At 45.3% G+C, this 21,001-nt stretch overlaps 1 pseudogene; it reads left to right on the top strand.

Moving 5' to 3' along the window:
- Positions 1–9,964: 9,964 nt before the first annotated feature.
- LOC148777002 (testis-specific Y-encoded protein 1-like) lies at positions 9,965–14,127 on the top strand (annotated as a pseudogene).
- Positions 14,128–21,001: the final 6,874 nt, after the last annotated feature.

Raw genomic sequence — 21,001 nt, forward strand, 5'->3', positions numbered from 1 at the left:
TTGGAGCCCAAAATAATAAAGTCTGACACTGTTTTCAATGTTTCCCCATCTATTTCCCATGAAGTGATGGGACCGGATGCCACGATCTTTGTTTTCTGAATGTTGAGATTCAGGCCAACCTTTTCACTCTCCTCTTTCACTTTCATCAAGAGACTTTTGAGTTCCTCTTCACTTTCTGCCATAAGGGTAGTGTCATCTGCATATCTGAGATTATTGATATTTCTCCCAGCAATCTTGATTCCAGCTTGTGCTTCTTGCAACCCAGCGTTCCTCATGATATACTCTGCATATAAGTTAAATAAGCAAGGTGACAATATACAGCCATGACGTACTCCTTTTCCTATTTGGAACCAGTCTGTTGTTCCATGTACAGTTCTGAGTGTTGCTTACTGATCTGCATACAGGTTTCGCAAGAGGCAGGTCAGGTGGTCTGGTATTCCCATCTCTTTCAGAATGTTCCACAGTTGATTGTGATCCACACAGTCAAAGGCTTTGGCATAGTCAATGAAGCAGAAATAGATGTTTTTCTGGAACTCTCTTGCTTTCTCAATGATCCAGCGGATGTTGGCATTTTGATCTCTGGTTCCTCTGCCTTTTCTAAAACCTGTTTGAACATCTGGGAGTTCACGGTTCACATATTGCTGAAGCCTGGCTTGGAGAATGTTGAGCATGACTTTACTAGCGTGTGAGATGAGAGCAATTGTGCGGTAGTTTGAGCATTCTTTGTCATTGCCTTTCTTTGGGATTGGAATGAAGACTGACCATTTCCAGTCCTGTAGCCACTGCTGAGTTTTCCAAATTTGCTGGCATATTGAGTGCAGCACTTTCACAGCATCATCTTTCAGGATTTGAAATAGCTCAACTGGAATTCCATCACATCCACTAGCTTTGTTCGTAGTGATGCTTTCTAAGGCCCACTTGACTTCACATTCCAAGATGTCTGGCTCTAGGTCAGTGATCACGCCACCGTGATTATCTTCGTCGTGAAGATCTTTTTTGTACAGTTCTTCTGTGTATTCTTGCCTCCTCTTCTTAATATCTTCTGCTTCTGTTAGGTCCGTACCATTTCTGTCCTTTATCGAGTCCATCTTTGCATGAAATGTTCCCTTGGAATCTCTAATTTTCTTGAAGAGATCTCTTGTTTTTCCTATTCTGTTGTTTTCCTCTATTTCTTTGCATTGATCACTTATCTCTCCTTGCTATTCTTTGGAATTCTGCATTCAGATGCTTATATCTTTCCTTTTCTCCTTTGCTTTTCACTTCTCTTCTTTTCACAGCTATCTGTAAGGCCTCCTCAGACAGCCATTTTGCTTTTTTGCATTTCTTTTCCATGGGATGGTCTTGGTCCCTGTCTCTTCTACAATGTCACGAACTTCCGTCCAGAGTTCATCAGGCACTCTATCAATCAGATCTAGTCCCTTAAATCTATTTCTCACTTCCATGGTATAATCATAAGGGATTTGGTTTAGGTCATACCTGAGTGGTCTAGTGGTTTTCCCTACCTTCTTCAATTTCAGTCTGAATTTGGCAATAAGGAGTTCATGATCTGAGCCACAGTCAGCTCCTGGTCTTGTTTTTGCTAACTGTATAGAGCTTCTCCATCTTTCGCTGCAAAGAATATAATCAATCTGATTTCGGTGTTGACCATCTGGTGATGTCCATGTGTAGAGTCTTTTGTGTTGTTGGAAGAGGGTGTTTGCTATTACCAGTGCATTCTCTTGGCAAAACTCTATTAGCCTTTGACCTGCTTCATTCCATGCTTTAAGGCCAAATTTGCCTTCATGGTGCTTTAAAACCACCTTTGAAGAGGAAAGTGGAATGATCCTCATGTGCATAGAAACTTAAATAGAGCTGAATTATCAAGGAAGGATTTTAGGCAAAATATTAAAAACTAGACAATGGTGAATGGTGAGAGAGAACAGAATGAAAGCCTGAACACTCTGGCTGTGACCCAGGTTTGCAGATAACACACTACCCCTGACATGTGACATATCACTGTGGATTTAGAGACATGTAGATGGCAAGTGGAGTTTTTCCGGCTCATAAGGGGCATGTTAAATACCTGTTACAGAACCAAACCATGTGAAATTCTCCCCATCCTCCCCTAGACGTGTCAGGAGGGGACTGTGTGATATCAAGGCTCACCCAGGAAGACATTGAGCTGGGGAATTGATTTGCTGATCTCATAAAGCAGAAGGCTGTGGCCCCCTGGGTCGGGTTATATATAGGGGTGCTGACAGGCATTTTAGCAGACCAATGCGAGTCTTCGAAATGGAAAAAGCCACCTACAAGTGGAACAAGGGCAAGTGTATTCAGTGTATTCTCACAGCCTGAAGCCAGGGGTTTCACTGGAATCTAGAAAACTGAGGCAATCTACATGAACACTGAGAAAAGGTGGTGGGATGACAGTTTTCTGGCAGGTGGCCCAGAATTAAATGGTCTTCCATGTACTTCAAAATGACCTTGTAAGAGGAATGTGAAATGATCGTCATTTCCACAGACACTTAAATATCACCTAAATATCAAGTTGGGAGTTTAGGCAAAAGATTAAACGCTAGATAATTTTGAAAGGTGAGTAAGAACAGAATGAAAGCTTGAAACGTGTGGCTGTGGAGCCAGATTTGAGGAGACACACCACCCCTGCCATGTGACACACAAGTGTGCAGTTAGAGAGATGAGGATGGTAGATGAGAATTTCGGGCTCATACCAGACATGTAAAATGAATCTATTATCCCAGCAAAGCATCTGAATTTCTCCCCATCCTCCCATAGGTTATCAGGATGGGGCTTTGTGATGTCAAGGCTCAGCTGGGGCCACTATTGGCTGCGGAAGTGACATGCTGACCTCATAAATATTCAGAGTGTGAAACCCTGGAGTGGTGTATATGTAGAAGTGCTCAGGGCCTCTGGAGCAGACCACTGCGTGCCTTCAAAATGATAAAAGACAGGTGCAAGTTGAGCAAGGACAAGTGTATACAGTGCATTTTCACTGACTGAAGACACGAGTTTCAGATGAGAAACTAAAAAAAAGAACTGAGGCGAGCTATGTGAACAGGGCGAAAATGTGATGGGATGGAAGATTTCTGGTAGGTGGCAAAGAATGAAATGGCTTTCAAGGTGCTTTAAGACCAGCTTATGGGAGGAAAGTGAAATGATTCTCATTTCCACAGACACTTCAGTACACAATATTTTTCAAGGAGGGATTTTAGGCGAGACACTAAAGACTAGATAATGGTGCAAGGTGATAAAGAACAGAAGGGAAACCTGAATAATATGGCTGTGAAGCCAGGTTTGGAGGAGACAAACTTCCCTCGAAATGTGACACATCAGTGTTGACTTAGTGGGGTGCATATGGGAGGTGCGATTAGAGGTCTCATCTGCAGCATAAAAATACCTCTTGTATTCCACCAAACCTTCTGAGTTTCTACCCATCCTCTCCAAGAGTTGTCTGAATGGGGCTGTGTGATGTCAACGATCCGCCAGGGACACCATTGCCTGGGGAAATGACTTGCCGACATCATGAATCATAAGGGTTTTGCCCCTTGGGGAGGAGTATATATAGGGGTGCTCAGGGCCTCTGGAGCAGACCACTGTGAGTCTCAAAATGACAAAATACAGCAGCAAGTGGAGCAAGGACAAGTGTATACAGTGCGTTCTCACAGCCTGAAGACTCAGCTTGCAGACTAGAAACTAAAAAACTGAGGCAAGTTACGTGAACAGGGCGAAAATGAGGTGGGATGGAAGTTGTCTGGTAGGTTCCCCGGAATTAAGTGTTCTTCAAGGTGTTTTAAGGCGACCTTGTGAGATTCCCTGGTGGCTCCAAAGGTAAACCGTCTCCCTGCAATGCAGGATACTCGGATTCAATCCCTGGTTCAGGAAAATCCCCTGGAGAAGGAAATGGCAATCCACTCCAGTACTCTTGCCTGGAAAATTCCATGTATGAGGAACCTGGTGGGATGCACTCCATGTGTTCTCAAAGAGTCAAACACGTGTTAGTGACTTCACTTTCTTTCTTTCTATTTGTAGGAGAAAGTAGATGAGATAGTTGAATAACATCACTGGCTCAATAGACATTATTTTAGGTGGACTCCGGGGTTTGGTGGTGGACAGGGAGTCCTGCGTGCTCCCTCCATGGGCTCACAAAACGTCGGACTCGAGTGAGCGATGAAAGTGAACTGGAATGCAAGAAGATCAAACCAGTAAATCCTAATGGAGATCAGTCTTGAATATTCATTGAATGGAATGGAACTGGTGCTCCGAATTTTAGACACCTGATTCAATTTCAGATTCATTGGAAAAGACCCTGATGCCTGGTATAGATTGAAGGCAGGAGGAGAACGGAATGGTAGAGAATGCGTTGGTTGGATGGCATCACTGACACAATAGATATGGGTTTGAGCAACTCCAGGCTTTGGTGATGAATAAGGAAGCCTGGCATGTTGCAGGCCACGAAGCCACAAAATTTGACATGATTGATCTACTGAAGTGAACTGAATCGAAATATTTCTTGAAGAATGGGTTATATATAGTTGAATCCTGACTCCAGCTTGTTTAAGTATTCTATTAAATAAGATTTGTTGGAACAAATCAGATAGAGAAGTCTCCCACAAGACCCCCCACCTTCCTGCAAATAATACCTCTTGAAATTCTAAGTAGTGGCACTTCACAAGTTCTATATAGTATTCCGAGGCATTAAGATTGCAAAAGCTCATTGAGGTCAGAGATCACATTCAGTCAGTTCAGTTCAGTTCAGTGGCTCAGTCGTGGCTGACTCTTTGTGACCCCATGAATCACAGCATGCCAGGCTTCCCTGTCCATCACCAACTCCCGGAGTTCACTCAAACTCAAGACCATCGAGTCGGTGATGCCATCCAGCCATCTCATTCTCTGTCGTCCCCTTCTCCTCCCGCTCCCAATCCCTCCCAGCATCAGAGTCTTTTCCAATGAGTCAACTCGTCTCATGAGGTGGCCAAAGTATTGGAGTTTCAGCTTTAGCACCAGTCCTTCCAATGAACACCCAGGATTGATCACCTTTAGAATGGACTGGTTGGATCTCCTTGCAGTATAAGGGACTCTCAAGAGTCTTCTCCAGCACCACAGTTAAAAAGCATCAATTCTTCGGCGATCAGCTTTCTTCACAGTCCAACTCTCACATCCATACATGACCACGGGAAAAACCATAGCCTTGACTAGACGGACCTTGGTTGGCAAAGTAATGTCTCTTCTTTTTAATATACTATCTAGGTTGGTCATAACTTTCCTTCCTAGACGTAAGCGTCTTTCAATTTCATGGCTGCAATCAGCATCCGCACAGATTTTGGAGTGCAAAAGAACAAAGTCTGACACTGTTTCCACTGTTTCCCCATCTATTTCCCATGAAGTGATGGGACCGGATGCCACGATCTTTGTTTTCTGAATGTTGAGATTCAAGCCAACCTTTTCACTCTCCTCTTTTACTTTCATCAAGAGGCTTTATAGTTCCTCTTCTCTTTCTGCCATAAGTGTGGTGTCATCTGCATATCTGAGGTTATTGATATTTCTCCCAACAATCTTGATTCCAGCTTGTGCTTCTTCCAGCCAAGCGTTCCTCCTGATGTACTCTGCATATAAGTTAAATAAGCAGGGTGACAATATAAAACCTTGAGGTACTCCTTTTCCTATTTGGAACCAGTGTGTTGTTCCATGTCCAGTTCTAACTGTTGCTCCCTGACCTGCATACGGATTTCTCAAGAGGCAAGTCAGGTGGTCTGGTATTCCCATCTCTTTCAGAATTTTCCACAGTTGATTGTGATCCACACAGTCAAAGGCTTTGGCATAATCAATGAAGCAGAAATAGATGTTTTTCTGAAACTCTCTTGCTTTCTCCATGATCCAGGGGATGTTGGCAATTTGATCTCTGGTGCCTCTGCCTTTTCTAAAACCTGTTTGAACATCTGGAAGTTCACGTTTCACATATTGCTGAAGCCTGGCTTGGAGAATGCTGAGCACGACTTTACTAGCATGTGAGATAGTTTAGTAAATATTGAAAACTGCCCCTGAGGTCTGCAGGCAGGTCTGAAGCTGCTCCAATCAGCTCAGAAAGAGATCCTAGACCTGAAATCTCCGTTTAATTCTCCTCTCCATCTTCCTCCATCTAATCACCATCCTGTAGCACTCTCTGTTGCTTGCCCTGGAAAGGTTCTTTATTCTTACAGTCTTCGGCATCTTCCAAGAATGCATGTACATTGTCCATATTTTGAACTGTCTGCCAACTGAATGAAAACATTTAAGGATTGGAAATGTGAAGCTGCAGACAGGCCTGAACTGAAACTTCTTGATTAAGTTCCATGGAGGGAACCTGCACTGCCTTTTGGCTAAGTTGAATGTTATTAGTGATTTGAATCCTATCAACTGTGTCATCTGGGAGATGAACATTTTCTCTCTGAAACTGACACTAAAGGTTTTTACATTACTTCACTTTGGTTGTACCTCTTCTCCAAAGTGTCCTGTATCTGGTACTGTTGCCTACAAATATTCTCAGTTATGCATGTCCTGGGTATGATGTGCTGGAAAACAGACTCTCTATTTTCGTCTTGCCTAAGACAGAAGGTCAAGAGGTTTTATTTCTCTTGTGGGTAGAGGACTTAAAATCTACCCCCTCTATCAATCCTGGGGATATATGTCTGGCATGGCTGCAGGTGTTAATGGTGAGCTTGCCTGGAGCTGTGGTTTTGCTGCTCATAACCGCCCTTGGTGTGGTTGAGGACCATGTACATCTCCATGGGTTGGAGACGCTCAGTTTGGATTAGATTGTATTCCTATATTTTTAGGATATGTAGATTGCAAGCTAGAATGGTGGTCTCTTGGGGTTCTCAGGAATCGAGAGGGCTGGTGATAAGAGTGGTGGCCATAGACTAGAAATTCTGCCGTGGAAATGGTAACACAAACACGCCTGGCCAACTGTCTTGTGGAAAGGCCCAGGTGGCTCCAACGGTTTTGGAGGGTTTGTTATCCTCTTGGCTGCCCCATGGCTACTGCAGCCTAGTGTCTGGGTTAGGGAAGGTGTAGGTTGGCATGGTTACCACAAAATCACAACTTTGTATGATTTCCCCAAAGCAATAGTCAGCAGTGTCTTGGTCACTACACTTTTTCTTCCAGGGATTTAAAAAGATGTATGGGAAGAATAAATGGAGAGGACTGTATCTTTTCCACAAGGTCAGGCTGCTTTCCTTTGTGCTTATTTTCTTCTACCATTTCCTGTAAATTATGCTCATTGTAATATTTTCAATGTCATATTTACCCATGAAGTAGGAATAAGTTCTAACCCAGTTGATTCTCTAAAGAAAGAATGAAAACTCTTAGGGAGCACTAGGACTTTGAGAGGATTATCAGTTAATGGGTAACAGAGTTATTTTCCAGTTTCCATTCCCTGAAAATCTATATGAAAAAAAGTGGATAGTGGATACTTTTGGAATTGACAGATTATTTTCAAGGGAAATGCATATATTAGTTTGCTTAAACTGCCATAACAAAGTGTCCCATACCAGGGAGCTTCAATAAATGTTTTCCAAACTTCTGAGGATCAAGTCAGTAATTAAAGGACCAGCTGATGTGTTTTCATCTGAGACCTCTTTTGTTTTTTTTAATGGCCATTTTCTGGCTTTGTTTTCACATAGTCATGTTTCTGTGTTGTCTCTGACTGATCTCCTTTTTTTATAAAGTGCCAACCATATTAACCCAACTACCTATCTCAATGTCCTATTTCCAAATAGGATCAAAAACAAATTATAATTTACTCACAGTCTGACTAAAGTACAGAGAGTTAAGAGCTTCAACATACAAATTTTGAGAGAATACATTTTGTTGCATTACATTGATCTTCTTTCCACTTGGTACTGCTACATATGCATCTGTTTCCCAGGTTCACCCAAGTAAGCAGGCTTCCCCGTCCCAGAAAGCAGCTGTTTAAGAAAAATGGGTTGTCCGGAGGTAATATAGATGAAACAAAAATTCAGAATTTCTTGCCAACCTAGAAATCCTCAACGCAAAGACATAAGGGAAGGAAAACATTTTTGTTTTTGAATGAACATTAAACCAAAATGTGATGCTCATGATATGGAAACTACTGAAAATTGTAAAGACAAAAGATATACTGTATATGTGTATCCTAGCAAGTCAGTTCATTACAGAATTGTCAAAACAATAAGTAGTCTCTAAATAAGACCTGATGACAACATTTTTCAGTTTGTCCTAAAGTCACCTGGTAATTGACATAACCATTGGTTTGCTTTATACAGAAGATTGTTTTACACACAAGAAGGAGACACATTCTCATACTTTCATGAGAGAATGTGGTTTTGGAATGAGGCATTCTCTCAGATCGCCTGCTACCCTCCAAAGACTTGATAAAAAGGTGCTACTTTGTATTTCTCATGTATATCTAGACAATGATTATCCCCTATGAAATTCTCTATATGTCCTGTATCAAAATCTATGCACTAATCCTTCTTCATAGAAGTTGGAATTCTGTATATATTACATCTGAAGATCAGAATGAAGATTCTCCTATTTTCCTAAGAAATAAGGAAATCTCTGTATTTATATGAGCCACTGGTACTTCAGCTACTGAAACACCTGTGTTCCCTGTTTCCATTTGTGTCCCTATGCCTGGAGCTGAAAGATGTTGGGCCAGGTTTTCCAGGATGAATATGTTAGGGGGTGCCATGTGGGGGACAGGCAGGGAGCCAAGGGAAGTGGTGTACTCTTTCCTCAGAGATTGGCTGCATTCCCGACACTGCTCTAGCCTAATGCATAAGTTTTGGGATGGACTCTGCAGCAGCTGATTTCTCCACACCCATGTCCTGCCCAGGTCTTGCAGGTTGGATTCAAGATGAGCTCCTCTGTCCCTGAGGTATTCAGGAACCGTCTCACCTGTGTGGACTCCTGGGTACAGGTAGTTGCCCACTGCCCCAGAAGCAATTTCAGGCTTGAGGAGGGTTGAAGCATGAGGTTCAGGTTCTTTGATTTGGTTGTTACTGGCCCTGCTGTCCCACTCTCTCGTCAAGATCTTCTGCACTGTTAATCATGCAAATGGCTCTGAGGACTCTGCCACAACTTTGTTTTGAGCCGAGTTTGGCAGCTGGGTCAACACTGTCAGAGTGCCCATTACTTCAAGGGATGTGTTCCTGTGAGGAAAGGCCTTTAGGATCCTTTAGATTGTTTCCCAATAGGGTCTGGAATTCAGAGTATAGAAGTCAGTGCCCTCTCACCAACATATTCCACATGTATGATGTCACAAGGATCTGGGAACAAGCGTGTCTCACATTCCGTGCCTACCGTGTGTAGGCAAGAAATGAATTGGAGGGGAATGACTGAGCCTTGATGCGGATGTGTCGGAGTTGGACTATAAAGAAAGCTGAGCACCAAAGAATTGATGCTTTTGAGCTGTGGTGTTGGAGAAGACTCTTGAGAGTCCCTTGGACTGCAAGGAGATCCAAACAGTCCATCCTAAAGGAGATCAGTCCTAGGTGTTCATTGGTAGGACTGATTTTGAAGCTGCAACCCCAATACTTTGCCCACCTGATGCGAAGAGCTGACTTATATGAAAAGACCTTGATGCTGGGAAAGATTGAGGGCAGGAGGAGAGGTGGACGACAGAGGATGAGATGGTTGGATCGCATCAGAGACTCAATGGACATGGGTCTGGGTGTACTATGGGTGTTGTTGATGGACAAGGAGGCCTGGTGTGCTGCGGTTCATGGAGTCGCAGAGTCGGCAACAACTGAGTGACTGAACTGAACTAAACTGACTGTGGATTGTGGGAAACTTCCGAGCTTTGGTGTCCAGCTTCTTTGCAGCTCAGGGCCAATGCCAGGGTCATATGGTGAGTGAGACCAGAGGAAGGCAGGAGCGCCCCAGGACCAACCTGAATCTGCTTAGTTATGAGCCTGGGTATTCAAGGCTCAGGGACTCTGGACCCGCTGGCATGGTGCAGCCATCTGGGTATATTCATGGACCAGTTGGCACACCAGGCGAGGAAGCCGCCCTTATCAGGAGGCAGGGAGGCCGTGGATGAAAGTGAGGCCCTGGAGGAGGGACAGGTGTTGGGAATTGGGGAAGAGTTCCAGTTGCTGGTGGAAGAAATCATTGAGGAGGTTGAAGTGGCAGTGGAGGAGGAACAGGAGAAGGTGTCCTCTCAGGAGTGGGAGGAGAAATCGGAGGAGCAGGGCCAGGAACATCCAAGGACAGGAGGCTAGAGTGACCAGCCCCCACTGGAGTCAATGGAGTCGTTTGTAGCCTTTCAGGTGGAGCTGAGCTCCGTGAATGAGAAAGACCCCAAGCCTATATTCATCTCCAGAGGAACAACCATCAGAGGAGAACATGTCCCTTGAATCGGAGAAGTGCCATCATCCAGGGCATCCCTGGCTTCTGGGCCAAAGTCATATCCTTACTACCACTTCTTAAGGGTCAGCTGATCAGGATTAAGAGAAATAACAGGAGCAGAAGGAGGTGTGGAGGTGGGGGCACCGGCCAAGCGAGGGGGGCCAAGGGAATTGGGGTTTGCAGGGGTTGTGATCTCCAAAGACACAGTGCCAGCAGACCCTGGGAATCTCTATCCATGTATGTGTCTGAGCAGTTGACTATGGAAAACTCCTTTTGGCTTGCATCTGAATAGAAGCCATGAACTTTGGTGGGGAACGTATGTCATCAGTGACCAGAGACAGTGTGACAGAGTAGCATTTCCAGAAAGGTATTCTTGAAATTGTGGGTTATCCGGAAAAGTAGCAGAGATATTGGCAGTCCCACAACCCACTCCAGTCAGTCTGAGCCCTTGTGGATGTGCCTACTCGTGCAGTGTGAAACCCGGAGGTTGTCCACATGAAAGGTGGACCTGGAAAGGGCTGCTGTCCTCAAAGGAAATTAGTGCCAAACAACTCCAGACACACCCATGCCACCCCTTGTGAAAACACAAAGCAGGTCAGAAACCCAGGGCTCTCTTGCTAAACACACACACACACACAAACACACAAACACACACGCATACACACATTTTCCCTTGGAAAAGGTGTGCCACAGAGACTGCAGATCCTGACTTTTTAAACAATTGAAAACACCACTACCCAGGACACACAGGCCAGGCATAGGTCAGGAGTGGTCAGAAACAGACCCTCCTTTGGTGGATGCAGAGAGGGGACCCAGAGTGCCACAGGGGACATAGAGCCTTTAGCATTTCTGATTGATTATGTGTACTGAATACTGTCACGCAGTTCCTGATCTTATGGGTGATGGCCTTGCTGTTCGGTTTATCACAAATTGATACTTGGTCTTTCCTTGCAGCAGCCCTAATCAAAATTGGCATTAGCACCAGGGATGGACTTTTCAGAGAAAAAGGTTGTCTGCTACACAGATCTGCTCTAAAAAGCTGAATGAATTTGAGGGTGTGGTTGGGATACCTAAGTGCTCATGCTCCTTGTAGCTAGGAGTGTTTGTTTCCAGAAATAAGCTAATTTTTAGAAGGGTGAGATGGAGCTTAGGGCCTTCCTGTTAGAAACAGCATCTTCTTGTGATAGTGTCTTGGTATGCACAGCCTTGGGGCTTGGTGGGACTTCATACAGTCTGGGTTGGCGTAATTGACTAGCTACTAGTAGAAAATTGAAGTCAGACAATGTCAGACTGCTCTTTAAGCTAGATTTTGTCATGCAGGCCTGTCACCTCTGGCATCTAGGGGCTCCTTGACCTAAAGCAGTTTGTGAGCCACCCCCTGGTGACAGTCATGATGAGAGACCAAGAAGAAGACATGTTTTGCTACAGGAAACACTTGAAGCTCAGGCTGTGGACACGGCAATGTGATAGGGAGGTGACTGTGAAGGGGAGGGAACATGATTTATCCCTGCAAAGAGGAAAGGGCAGCTCTCCTATAAAGAGATTTCACACCTTACCACCCCTCCACTTTGTCCTGGCAAGTAGAGAAACTCAGGTATCCACTGAGTACTGCAAGATCATATCATTCCTTTGGAACAACTGGCAATTCCAGAATGAAGTGACAGTTAAGTTATCTCATTAGCATCACTGGTAAGAGGCAGCTCCCTGGATTTTAGGAGTAGGCCCTGAAAGGCGTGGGTTGAACCTGGCAGGTGATTTAGGTCCATCTCCTATACTCCTTTTACTGAAGGATACCGAGCAACTCATTCCACTCCAATTCAGTGGTACCCGGGATTTGAAAAGTTGCTTATGAGCTGTGAAAGGCGCTGGGATTCATGGCCTAAGAAAGACAGGAATTCAATCAGTGGCTAGGAAGGATGCTTCATCAGCATACACATCAGAAGGGGCCAGAAAGAGTGACCCTTTTCTAGGCTTTAGCAGGAATCTATATAGTTACTAGCAGGATGCTCATTAGAGGAAGAAGATGTCTCAAAACTCAGAGATTGTCACCAGGACACTCACCCACAACATACAGTTTGAGATAACATTGACACAAGGTGGGTTGTCCAGGGCCATAAAATGACTGACATGAATCTAGAAGAAAGGCAACTTTCCAGGCAACTACATTAACATACCTTAAGAGAAAACTTACATGAGTAAAACATTCTGGTTTGTCAAGTTGGTTCTGAGCCTTAGCGGAATTGACTTAAAGAAAGATAAGTTCAGTTCAGTTCAGTCGCTCAGTCGTGGCAAACTCTTTGTGACCCCGTGAACTGCAGGTCACCACGCCTCCCTGTCCATCAACAACTCCCGGAGTTTACCCAAACTCATGTCCATTGAATCGGTGATGCCATTCAACAATCTCATCCTCTGTCTTCCCCTTCTCCTCCTGCCCTCAATCTTTCTCAACATCTTGTCAAATGAGTCAGCTCTTTGCATCAGGTGGCCAAAGTATTGGATTTTCAGGTTCAACAACAGTCTTTCCAATGCACACCGTGGACTGAGCTCCCTTAGGATAGACTATTTGGAACTCCCTGCAGTCCACGGGACTCTCAAGAGTCTTCTTCAACACCACAGTTCAAAAGCCTCAATATGTCTGTGCTCAGTTTTCTATATAGTCCAAATCTCACATCCATACATGACCACTCTCAAAACCATAGCCTTGACTAGACGGACCTTTGTCAACATAGTAATGTTTCTGCTTTTTAATATGCTGTCTATGTTGGTCATAACGTTTCTTCCAAGGAGTAAGCATCTTTTAATTTCACGGCTGCAATCACCATCTGCAGTGATTTTTGGAGTCCCCCCCAAAAATCTGTCACTTTTTCCATTGTTTCATCATCTATTTGCCATGAAGTGATGGGATCAGGTGCCGAATTTTCTATGCTTCACATATTAAAGCATTAGCAAGGGTTTTCTAGGCAGAGATTTTCAAATGTGAAGTATGGAATTCTGTATGATTTGCATGTAGAAACCATAATTCATATTTTCCTACTTGAAATATGGAATGATGTGTATTTTACAATTGAAAATCTGAACATATATTGTTCTGCTTCCTCTAGTCATTCTGGATATTTCATATTAGAAAATCTGTATGATGATTTTCTGACAAAAATAAGTAATACTCTAGAATGATCTTATAGAACACTGGAAACAGATTTTCATACATGAAAATTTTCATGTTTCATTTATCGAAAATCGGCCCAGATAGTCCTACGAAAAGTACAGAATTTCTTTTTTCTGTATTTCATGTATGAATATATGGCGAAAATTTTCTCACATCGCATTAGAATTCTCTATATTTCACATTTGAAATCTGGCCACTAATTTTCTACATGAAACAGGAAATACTCTATATATCACATATGAAAATCTCTGCTGAAGTTTTCACACATGAAGCATCAAATCTTCTGCATATCACCTATGAAAATCCATCCCCACTGAGATCTGAAATTCAATATCTTTCAGATACGAAAATCTGTGCAATGATTTTACTACCTAATAATCTGGAATACTGTATAGTTCACATATGAAAATCAGGGTGACAATTTCCCTCAATTAAGTAGCGAGCTGGGCTCCGAGCGCGCAGATGTGACACCGGGCTGCGTGACCGACCACGAGCAGAAGCATAGCCAAGAGGAGCTACCCTACACCCGAGACCAGGGGTGGCGACCGAGAGGAACTACCCCTTACCCAAGACCAGGGGTGGCGGGGGAGAGGAGCTAACCCAGCCCGAAGCCAAGGGCAGCGGCTGAGAGGAGCTACCCCACGCCAGAGGTCAGGGGCGGTGGCCAAGAAGAGCTACTCCATGTCCAAGTGGTGGTGACTGTGTGGGCGGAGGAAGGCCAATAGGAGCTACTCCTCGTTCAAGGTCAGGAAGGGCGGCCGTGAGGAGATACCCCTCGTCCAAGGTAAGGTGCAGTGGCTGTGCTTTGCTAGAGCATCTGTGAAGAGATTACCTGTGAGCAAGGTAAGAGGAACCCAAATAAGATGGTAGGTATTGCGAGAGGGCATCAGAGGGTAGACACACTGAAATCATATTCACAGAAAACTAGTCGATCTGATCAAACAGACCACAGCCCTGTCTAACTCAATGAAACTAAGCCATGCCTTGTGAGGCCACCCAAGAGGGGCGGGTCATGGTGGAGAGGTCTGACAGAATGTGGTCCACTGGAGAACGGAATGGCAAACCACTTCAGTATACTTGCCTTGAGAACCCAATAAACAGTATGAAAACACAAATGATAGGATACTGAATGAGGAATTCCCCAGGTTGGTAGGTGCCCAGTATGCTACTGGATATCAGTGGAGAAATAACTCCAGAAAAAATGAATGGATGGAGCCAAAGCAAAAACAATACCCAGTTGTGGATGTGACCGGTGATAGAAGCAAGGTCCGATGCTGTAAAGAGCAATATTGCATAGGAACCTGGAATGTTAGGTCCATGAATCAAGGCAAATTGGAAGTGGTCAAACAGGAGATGGCAAGAGTAAATATAGACATTCTAGGAATCAGTGAACTAAAATGGACTGGAATGGGTGAATTTAACTCAGATGATCATTATATCTACTACTGTGGGCAGGAATCCCTTACAAGAATTGGAGTAGCCATCATGGACATCACCAGATGGTCAACACCAAAATTAGATTGATTATATTCTTTGCAGCCAAAGATGGAGAAGCTCTATACAGTTAGCAAAAACAAGACCAGGAGCTGACTGCGGCTCAGATCATGAACTTCTTATTGTCAAATTCAGACTTAAATTGAAGAAAGTAGGGAAAACCACTAGACCATTCAGGTATGACCTAAATCAAATCCCTTATCATTATACAGTGGAAGTGAGAAATAGATTTAATGGACTAGATCTGATAGACAGAGTACCTGATGAAATATGGACGGAGGTTCGTGACATCGTTCAGGAAACAGGACTAAAACCATCCCCATGGAAAACAGTGCAAAAAAGCAAAATGGCTGTCTGAGGAGGCCTTACAAATAGCTGGGCAAAGAAGGGACATGAAAAGCAAAGGAGAAAAGAAAGTATATACCCATTTGAATGCAGAGTTCCAAAGAATAGCCAGGAGACATAAGAAAACCTTTATCAGCGATCAGTGCAAAGAAATAGAGGAAAACAACAGAATAGGAAAAACAAGAGATCTTTTCAAGAAAACAGAGATACCAAGGGAACATTTCATGCAAAGATGGGCTCGATAAAGGACAGAAATGGTATGGACCTAATAGAAGCAGAAGATATTAAGAAAAGGTGGCAAGTATACTCAGAAAAACTGTACAGAAAAGATCTTCATGACCAAGATGATAACAATGGTGTGATCACTCATCTAGAGCCAGACATCTTGGAATGTGAACTCACGTGGGCCTTAGAAAGCATCACTATGAACAAAGCTAGTGGAGGTAATGGAGTTCCAGTTGAGCTATTTCAAATCTTGAAAGATAATGCTGTGAAAGTGTTGCACTCAATATGCCAGCAAATTTGGAAAACTCAGCAGTGGCCACAGGACTGGAAAAGGTCAGTCTTCATTCCAATCCCAAAGAAAGGGAATGCCAAAGAATGCTCAAACTACCGCACAATTGCACTCATCTCACACGCTAGTAAAGTCATGCTCAACATTCTCCAAGCAAGGCTTCAGCAAAACGAGAACCGTACACTTCCAGATGTTCAAGCTGGTTTTAGAAAAGGGAGAAGAACCAGTGATCAAATTGCCAACATCCACTGGATCATGGGAAAAGCAAAAGAGTTCCAGAAAAACATTTATTTCTGCTTCAGTGACTATGCCAAAGCCTTTGACCGTGTGGATCACAACAAACTGTGGAAAATTCTGAAAGAGATGGTAATACAAGACCACCTGACCTGCCACTTGAGAAACCTGTATGCAGGTCAGGACGCCACAGTTAGAACTGGACATGGAACAACGGACTGGTTCCCAAGAGGAAAAGGAGTACGTCAAGGTTGTATATTGTCACCCTGCTTATTTAACTTATATGCAGAGTACATCATGAGGAAAGCTGGGCTGGAAGAAGTACAGGCTGGAAGCAAGATTGCTGGGTGAAATATCAATAGTCTCAGATATGCAGATGAAACCACCCTTATGGCAGAAAGTGAAGAGGAACTAAAAACCCTTTTGATGAAAGTGAAAGAAGAGAGTGAAAATGTTGGCTTGAAACTCAACATTCAGAAAACAAAGATCATGGCATCTGGTCCCATCACTTCATGGGAAATAGATGGGGACACAGTGGAAACAGTAGCTGACTTTATTTTTTTTTTTGGGGGGGGTCTCCAAAATCACTGCGGATGATTATTGTCACCACGAACTTAAAAGACACTTACTCCTTGGAAGGAAAGTTATGACCAATCTAGATAGCATATTAAAAAGCAGAGACATTACTTTGCCAACCATGGTCTCGTCTAGTCAAGGCTATATTTTTTCCAGTGGTCATGTATGGTTGTGAGAGTTGGACTGTGAAGAAAGCTGATCGCTGAAGAATTGGTGCTTTTGAACTGTGGTGTTGGAGAAGACTCTTGAGAGTCCCTTGTACTGCAAGGAGATCCAACCAGTCCATTCTAAAGGAGATCAGTCCTGGGTGTTCATTGGAAAGAGTGATACTTAAGCTGAAGCTCCAATACTTTGGCCAACTCATGGGAAGAGTTGACTCACTGGAAGAGACTCTGATGCTGGGAGAGATTGGGGGCAGGAGGAAAGGGGGAAGACAGAGAATGAGATGGCTGAATGGCATCACCTACTCGATGGACATGAGTATGAGTGAACTCCGGTATTTGGTGATGGACAGGGAGGCCTGGCATGTTGTGATTCATGGCATTGCAAAGAGTCAGACACGACTGAGCGACTGAACTGAAGTGATATCGATGCTTCCTTGACGCCAAGATACACTCAGCTTTCTGTATTTCACACTAGAGAACCTGGAGTCTGTTGTTCTTACCTGTAATATGGAATTCCCTACACTTTCTGTGTGAAAATCTGGATGCTGATTTCCTTATCTGAAACTCGGAATCCTCTATATTTCATATATGATCATTTGGCTTTGATTTTCTTAAGACACAACCAATATGGAATTGGAATGAGCTCTGTTTCATAAGGGAAAATCTGGGCACCACTGTTTCTTCATGAAATATGGAATTACTTGTCTTTCTCATATATATACATATATATCAAGACAGAGATTTTCCACCAGAAGTATGGAATTTTCTGTATCTCCTGTACAACAGTCCAGGCGCCAACTCTCCATAAAGCAAGTTGGACTTCTCTGTATTTCACGTGTAAAGAACCAACTGGAGATATTCCTATAAGAAGTGTGGAAATGTCTACATTGCATATGAACCACTTGTCCCTCAGCTACTGAAACACCTGTGTTCCACGTTTGCATTTGTGTCCCTGTGCCTTGAACGTGTGTGTGTGTACAGGCACGCGCTTGTGTGGCCTGTGTTTATGTGCTTCTGTGTGGGGGTGTCTCTGGCCCACTGCAGACACAGAAATGAAGGCAACAGGACATGAGACATGGAAGAAACAGAGGAGGAGGCAGGAGGTGGGCACAGACTCGGAGAGACTGTGATATATCTGTGCAGTGCCTCTGTCCAGGAAAAGAATGAGGAAAGGATGGCCACTGACAACTCAGGACAGTTGGTCCACTAATCTGGAATGACATCAAGAGACATAAAGATGGTCACAACTTCTGCTGTGCTGTCGCGTGTGTTTGTACCTGGAAGTAGGGCTGATGGCTTGAGACATCACCTGGAGTAAATCATGTGGTGTGGAGCTGTTACACCACGGCCTTTGGACCCGTCAGTCTGTGGCACATGAGCTAACCTGTGGAAATGGTGGATGAGGCCAGGGCAGGACCCACAACTGTGGCAAGGGCAAGGTCCTTTGGAAAAGAGCAGAGCCTGGGGAGAGGAGGCACAGAAAGAGAGCCTGATGCCCTGGAGACGTGTTCCACACATGTGAGGAGGAGACAGGGGAAAGGGCTGAGCTAGTGCTGTCTAGGACCAGAGCATCAGCCAGGACCCTACCTCAAATAGTGTGGCTCACATTGACACCATGGGAGAGAAATACCATGTTAAGTAAGCTCTCAGTGTGTATCCCCAGGTGTCTGATGAGATAGGGTGTGAGTATGGGATCCATTCGGGTACTTCCAGCCTACATGGCAGTGCAGAAAGCAGAAGAAATTTCAGGACTGAGCTGTGTGTGTGTGCCCCTCTGCCTGTGTGTGCCTGTGAGGGAGGAAACAGGAGGAAGCAAGGGTGGTGGGCTGTTTGCATGCATGCATCCTGGGACAGTCAGAGACTGGGATGCCTCAGAGGGCCGCTCAGATTCTGCTGCTTTTCAGGCTCCAGGGAATAGGGAATAGCGGTCTGGCGAAACAAGCCACATTGCACATGCCAAAATTCCTGCCCTGAATTATTTACTTTCTCTGGGGTCTCATCCTTGTCTGTGGAAGGCAGAGGGGCAAAAGAGTGGGTCCAGGCAGGGGGCAGAGAGGGAACGGGCACCTGCCATTCCAAAGCACTTGTGTGTCACCTGGGATTCTGCCTCCTGGGTGACCTGAGGGGCCGGGAGTAACGGTCAATCGTCTATATGACACATAGGCCAAAGCTGCTACCGAGTGTACCCAGGTGATCTAGGCAGCCGGCAAGTACACAGTAACTGATGGCCAGGGGGAGCACTTTTGCCCCCTGAAACACTTGGGTGAGGAGCTCTCCTCCTCTCGGAAGGGCATCCACGGCTGCATACGTGGGCAGCCTGTTCCCGGCTCTCAGCTGCGGGCATGGGAAAAGCCTGCAGCTGACAGACCTAGGGCCAGGGGCTCCAGGATGGTGTGGTTTAGGGTTGTGGCTTGGCGGCCGGACAGGGAGCCAAGGGAAGTGATGTGCTCCTATCTCAGAGGATGGCTGTGTTCCCAAGATTGCTCTCGCCTAAGGCACAAGTTTAGAGATGGACTCTGCTGCAGCTGAGTGATGGTGAGATCAGTGTGTGCTCTCCCCAAACCCCCACCCAAATCTACCCCACCCCTCGCCCCTCCACCCTGCACAGGGCTTGAAGATTGGATACGAGGTGAGCCCCTCTGTCCCTGAGTTTCCCCAGAACCCTGTCTCCCCTGTGTGGACTCCTGAGCACACGTAGTTGCCTGCTGACTCAGAGGCAGTTTCTAGCTTGAGGAGGATTGCAGCATCAGGGTCATGTTTCTTGCCTTTACCATCCAACTGGCCAGGCTGTCCCACTTACTTTTCCAGCACATTCGCCCTGTGGCTCAAGCAAACAGATTTGGTGGACCCGCCCGCTGCTTTGTCTTGAGCCAATATTGGCAGCTGGATCACAGCTGCCAGAGTGGCCAAAATTCCAAGGGTCATATCTCTGTAAGGAAAGACCTTTAGGCTCCATTTGATTGGTTCCTGAAGGGGATTGGAGGTTAGGCTGTTGAAGTCAACCCCCACTGGCCAGCATACTATGTTAGTAGGAGGTCACAAGGCTCCCAGGGCATGCGTATTTCAGCTTCTCTGTTGATAGGCTGTGGGCCGGCAACCAATTTGCGGACTGCCTGAGCCTTTGCAACAATTTTGCCGGTCACCTAGTGTGCTCTTTTGTCCAGGTCCTTCGCAGATCTCCGCCATGGCTAGGGCCACATAGAGAATGAGGCCAGATAAAGGTGGGAGTGCCCCAGGACCACCCTGGATCTTCTTAGTTGTGAGCCTGAGTATTCAGTGTGCAGAGGTCCAGAGACCGGCTGGCATGGTGGGGCCGTCGGGGAGGTTGCAGGCAGCAGATGGCCCAACAGGCAGGGCCTCTTCAGTGATGAGGCAGTGGAGGAAGGTGTGGCCCTGGATGAGGGAGAGGTGTTGGGGATTCGCAAGTGTTCCAGCTGCTGGTGGAAGACATCATTGAGGAGGTTGAAGTGTTGGTGGAAGATGAGCAGGAGAATGTGTCCTCACAGGAGCAGGAGGAGAAGCTTGGGAGCAGGGCCAAGAACATCCAATCCCTGGAGACCTGTGTGAGAGGCCCACACTTGAGGAGTTGGAAGCATTAGTTGCCCTGCAGGTGGAGCTGAGGTCTGCGAATGAGAAAGACCACAGGGCATAACTTTGGCTCTGGGGAAAGGGCCATCAGAGGAGGAAGGGTCCCTTGGCCTGGAGAAGTGCCATCATCAAGGGCATCCCCAGCGTCTGGGGCAAAGCTGTATTCTTACTGCTACTTCTTGAATGTCAGCTCCTCAGGATGTGGAGAAGGAACAGGAGCAGAAAGAAGTGTGAGGGTGAGGGCACTGGCCAGGCAAGTGGGGCCAAGGAATTGGGGGGCAAGGGAATTTGGGGCGGGGGAGTCGAAGTCTCCAATGGTACAGTGCCAGCAGAGCCTGGGCATGGCGACACCAGTGTGGGTGTCAGCAAATGGCTTTGTGAGACTCTTTGCCTCACACCTGAACAGAAGCTGTACCCTGGGGAAGGAAATCTTTGTAACCTGTGACCAGAGGCCTGTGAAACAGTAGCATTCCCTGATAGTTGTTATTGTAATTGTGGATTATCCAGGAAACTAGCAGAGCTTTCGGGAGTCACACAACACATACTAATTAGTTTGAG

This window comes from Moschus berezovskii, chromosome 9, assembly GCF_049115385.1.
Source record: "Moschus berezovskii isolate FMDL1 chromosome 9, NW_MosBer_1.0, whole genome shotgun sequence".
Classification (NCBI taxonomy): domain Eukaryota; kingdom Metazoa; phylum Chordata; class Mammalia; order Artiodactyla; family Moschidae; genus Moschus; species Moschus berezovskii.